At 36.4% G+C, this 5757-nt stretch overlaps 1 long non-coding RNA gene across 1 annotated transcript; it reads left to right on the top strand.

The window, feature by feature from the left end:
- Nucleotides 1–2880: 2880 nt before the first annotated feature.
- Nucleotides 2881–4855, top strand: LOC108391277 (uncharacterized). The gene is made up of 3 exons (XR_001851724.3): nucleotides 2881–2995; nucleotides 3530–3681; nucleotides 4715–4855. It is a non-coding gene; the product is annotated as an uncharacterized lncRNA (long non-coding RNA).
- Nucleotides 4856–5757: the final 902 nt, after the last annotated feature.

The raw sequence follows: 5757 nt of genomic DNA, 5'->3' as shown, positions 1-5757 counted from the left end.
TGGATTGAACAAGCATCAATTCACAGTAACCCTATTCTCTTTAAATCATAGAATATCTCATATAGGCATATGTAGACCCTAGAAGATGAATCACAAATTATAGAATTTAAATAGAATATTTCCTGGTTTGAGACAATGAAATTTAAATGATCCTTAGCAATAAAAATTACTATACTATTCTGTGGTATGCAGGTAAAATATATTGATAAACATCAATACCAATTATGGATTGATGGGGAAAATGAAAATCAAATAAAACTTTCTTATTTAGAAATACAGTTTGAAATCACAAGAGCCAGAATATATAAAACAGATTTCTTTAACACATTCTCCCAGTTATTGCAAATATTCTGACCTCAAAGCCAGGAAGTTTTGATGAAAAGTGTGGCTGGTAAGTGTGAGTATGTCAGGGCCCTGTCCCTGCATTCTGTGTCATCCAGTTGTCTGCTGCCTCGGTATGAGATGATCAGACATGAAGGTCATGGTCGTACAGGACTCCTGGTCCTGAGACTTATCCACTCTGAGACCCTGAGACCAGTTGACAGCAGTGAATATTTATAACAAGCTAACAGCAAACTAAAGAAAATTGTTTTTAAACAATGTTTAAATAAATATAAATTTTGGTAAAGATTAAGTGTTTTAATAGTCCTAGCAATTTGTTTGAACAATCCTAATGAACTCCTTCTTACAGTTTAAAAGTTCTTTAAATTTGTAACAATCTGATATATTTGAATTTTGAGATACTTCCCACATTTATCTGGTTCCATGTCACCGTGGGTAGCAGGGATCTCCCAAGTGTTTCAAGAGGAGATTTAGCAAGTGGAATAATTCACAGCCTGATAATATGAAATAAATACATATGCTCTCACCAGTGGGCAAAATTTGTAGTAAAATAGGAGGAAACTCCAGAAACAAAGGTAGTTCTTATGGATTGAATGATTCACTTTATTGGCGTGAGCACTGAATTAATTTGAGAAAGTTTAAAGTTTATTTCTCATTTGTGTACATATGGTTGGCTCATCTTTTTATCTACATTGACTTTTCTTTGGGGCTTATGCTAACTGAATGGTAACTTTATGAAATTATGGAGGAGAAAAGAAAAAATGTCAAAATTTGCCTTTGATCTTATGGCTTCTCCTTTGAATAAACACAAATCACTTCCATATACACTTTGTGGAATAAAACAAGTTCCATAACAAACTGAAGACCCATGAGGTGAGGGTACAAAATGACTGCATATTTACATTGTTTTCTCATAGATAAAATCGAAAAAAATTGTGACAATACTTCTCTCACAAATACAAATTTCACATTGATACAAATGGAACATGCTGTATTTGTTAACTTCTTGTTAATCCATTTTTTAAGACTTGTTTGAAAAAAAGATGCTTTGATATTGTGGCAAAGAATACAAACTTGTCTACTAAATATACTCCACATGAAGTAATGGAATTATGATTGGATATATTTTTTGCCCCTTTTTCTTAAGATAGATAATAAAAGCATGTGAACATTACCTTCCCACCTTAGCCTTTAAGCAGATGAATCTGCTGACAGAACCTTATTACTGCCCACTCAGGGGGTCTACGTCCAGCCAGGCATGAAAAGGACTGAAATCTCACAAGCAGAGGGATGAAAACAGCAAGGCCGCATTGAATGTTATAAAAAACTAAATAAATACACACACTTTTTAAGATAAATGCAAACACTTTTATAGTTGATTAGAGAATAAAGGAGAAATGTAAGACACATCATTTTCTGGGAATGTGATATCCTAAGACTTCCATCTTATTATTTATTTTAAAATGAATCAATAAGACTTAATCTAGAGAAAAGATATACTGCTATTTGTATAGCCAGAGAATCTTTAAATTTCAAATGATCATGACTAATTTGTCAGTCTAGACTAGGGCTAGAAATGCTCAGAAAAATCGATTTCTTTGCTCATGACAACGACTTCCTGGCCAGGGAAAAGATTCTCTGGAGTCGGAATCTTAGAAACTGCACAATGATGGTACTACACAGGCAGCAGTGTGGCAGAAATGTACAATGACTATATGATTTTTTTCTCTTGTTCTTTCTGTAGGGAAGAGTAAAAAAAAGCATTTTTTTCTTTATTTTTTGGATTGAACACTTCCATCAGTGTATGACCAGGTGTGCATTTCTTTCTCCAGTAATATTGTGATGCGACCTTTTGATCTGGAGTCCTCTTCAAAGCCCAGGGACCCTTTCTTTGAGTTACTAATTTAATCCTTGCCAATTCTTTGAGCTGTTAGGTCTACATGTAAATATCCTCCAAGGCTCTTTTCTTTTATAATATTTGTGTTTCAATATTTTTATTACTTGCTTTGTGATATTTCTTGCAGCTGTTTTTCAGGTCATTATTTTGGGTCTTAGCAATAACTACTTTCTTCTCCCTTAAGTCATGTATTGAATGTTTTCTTCAAAGTCACTCTGAGGCTTCATAATGCATATTGTGAAGCAAATGCATAAGCAGATGAATCTGTTGGCAAAACCACATTACTGCCCTACTCAGAGCATCTACGTCTGGTCATATATGACCAGAAACATATAAATAACTAAAAATATAAATGTAAGCATAAATGTATGTATAGTGATATCATTATTGGATCTTTATTTCATTGGGTTTTATCTGGAAAATGGACACACACTATGTATTTTGGGGCATAAAGGTAGAACATAGGCATGAAGGTTTACTTGAATATTGGAAAAGGAAGAGGAATGAAAGTCCAGGGAAAATACGAAAGAACAAAGAATCTATCTATAGCAGGAAGGTTGGAGAAGCAAACATTTAGGAACTCAGCCTGAAGCACGCTAAGCATTTGGTTTGCGGAAGTACAACAGGAAACGCCAGTCATTCTCAAGAGCGCTGAGCATGTTCCAAGACCTCTCCACATCTGCAGCAGAGAAGCGGATGAGATCAAGACCTTCCGGAGAAGCTGCTGTGAATGGCACGACTGCAGCCTTCTCCAGGGTAATGAACCCTCCCGTTCCATTTCCACAATCTCGCTCAAGCTCCTCTCATGGAGGAAACACTTAACTCAAAAGCAAACAGGAAGGGGACTCTGAAGCCCAAAGCTCCAAGCTCCCTCTGTGAGATGCAGAAGGGGTCTTACACGGAGTGGGGGTGGGGGTGGCGCCAAGCTGCCGAGACAGACAATCCAGTGCCAGGGGCTCAGGTTCGAATTGTGCTCCTTCCTCCTTTGTCTCTTGCCGCTGAGGTCCTTTAAATTGGCTGCTATTTCTGTCTTGTTTACTGATTTGAGGCTCAAATCTGTTAACTGATATGTTCTTAAGGACAGGAATTATGCAATTCCTGAAAGGCAAAGAGAACTATGAATTTTTTGGAGTCATGTGGCAAGGGGAGGCTGTTCTCTGCAGAAAAGAATTGTTTTTGTTTTTGTTTTTCTCCTCAGTGGATTTAACCCCTACTTTCTATATTAGCAACCAATTTAGCCTTCTCTTTGTCACTGATAAAGTCTCCTCTCTCTTTGCCAAATTCACTCAGAGCTGAATGCCTGCTGTTGGAAAAGCAGGGCTTAGGTCCACTCCCCCGGTACCCGTGCAGCCCTTGTGCAGACCCTCCAGCCCGCGGAGACGGGAGCCACACTGCGGTCCTCCCTCCAGGGCCCAGCAACCTCTGGCCTAACTCTTACCCAGGTAGGTTATGTTCATCAGAACCACGTGGCTCAGAGACAATCTATTTGGAAGTTGGAGGGAAAGCGAACCACAGTCAGAATGCCGTATTCCAAGATTACCTCCTGAAATAGGATTTTTTTCCCCCCAGTGAAGATTTTCTAACAGAAAACCAGTCAATAAATAATATTTTAAAGAATTCCTAGGTATAGGATATATACATGGAAACTATTAATTAAAAAATATGCCATACACTTGCTGATTACATATTTACAGGGTTTTAAAATTCTTTCTATAGAATTCTCTGTAAATGATGGGAGTAATTGCTAATTACTTCTAAGGAATATGTGAGTCAAGAATGATGTATTTTATTATTAATTAGAGTGTTAAGGAAAAGACACAAATACACATTTTGAAAAATATGGTGATCACATACATAATACCATACATTTAAAGAAATTAAAAGATAAAATTAAAACACAGTGCTTTATATTATGCTTTTTATTCTGCTTTGGTTTGAAATTCTTTCTTATGTGTGTGCCAAATAAAGGTTTATTCTTTCTCTCTCCAATGTGAAATTAGACATAATATTAGTAGAATGATGTTGACTCTGTTTATTGAATGCCTACTAGAATTTTTATGGAGAAAACATTACAGCAATAATTTAAAAAAATGATTGGATACTATCACATTCTTTCCTTAAGATTTTACTTGGGAATGAAGGGTTAAGAAACAGACTTCAAAAGAATTGTACTGATATTGCTTTTATATTGTAAATGACTAATATGTGCAGTAAAGTGTTTTAAATGATGGCTGATGAAATGTTTGAACTATTAAAAGCCTGAAAATCTTATATGCCTCCCACCAGTGAAATTTCATGAGAACTTGTCTGTTGAATGAGCTTGTTCAGTGAACAAATCTGAAATGCAACAATTATGCAAAAGCAATATAGTACATACAGTGACATTTTCATCCACAAGTACCTACTGTGACAAAATTTTTCTATTATTATTTTGATGTTTCACAGTCAATCACCCTGATACACTCAATTTTGTAGGGTTAAGTTCTGCATGACTCCCCTTCTCATGATTGTACCAGCCTGACTCTACGGCCGTCATACGGGAAGTGCCCACGCCTTGGACATGCTCTTAACTGTGACCAGCATACGCTTCAACCAGCGAGGCACTGCCTCTCCATACTTCTGGTGAGTTACTTCTACTCAGTAGACATGGAATTCTCTAGGCCCCACAAGCTAGTAGGGTATGATAAGGAGAATTCTGACTATACAACTGGAAGGATAAGGTATAGTTTCTAGCTCTGGGAGACCTAAAAGCTGTGTGAGTTTAAGAATATTAGGTAAAAGCTTTGAGGACCAATTTTCTTATTTGTAAAATACATAGCCACTTTCATAAAAGCAAAGAAAAAAATCATTTTTCTTTTCTCATTTATAAAACATACTATGTTTTGTTTTATAAGGTTGTAACATATGCCAAGTATGAGAAATAAGGATGGCTCTCAAATGTTTTTATTTCAGTAACCAAAAAATACGTAAGAGTGCAATTTATGTCAAACTTTAACTGGGTAAGAGGAATTTGACAGAAGGAGTTGCTGAGAAGGATACTGCTTTTGGGGTAAAGTGAGGAGACCTAAGATCTCTCCCTGACATCTTGGCTAAATAGACTTAAACTCGGGGCAAATCACTCTCTGGTTTTGTTTTTTATTTCTTTACAGTATTCTAAAGGGCTCAGATTAAATGGTTGCTTCAAAGTCTTGTTTTTCTAACAATTCTAAATTTAAAGCACACTATAAATTAGATAGGAATGCAGATATAGGTCACATTGAACTAGAGAATAAACAGAGTCTGGTATGTGGCAGTTTTTCACCATCCATGATATTAAACTAATGGTGTGAGACTGATAAGAGCAACTGTGTCACAATATACCATAAGAAATAGCTCTTTCATGCCTACTAAGTTCTAGCTGCACTGTTGCCAAGGCTATCATGGCTCCCTATGAGCACACAGGAGTGTATTTCAGATCTGATGGTTATTCAGTGTGAGAATCAGAATGCCCAATGCCTTCCCTTCTGACAACCAGGTTG

The sequence above is a fragment of the Manis javanica genome, chromosome 9, assembly GCF_040802235.1.
Source record: "Manis javanica isolate MJ-LG chromosome 9, MJ_LKY, whole genome shotgun sequence".
In the NCBI taxonomy this organism is placed as follows: Eukaryota; Metazoa; Chordata; class Mammalia; order Pholidota; family Manidae; genus Manis; species Manis javanica.
This window is presented reverse-complemented; position numbering and strand designations above follow the sequence as displayed.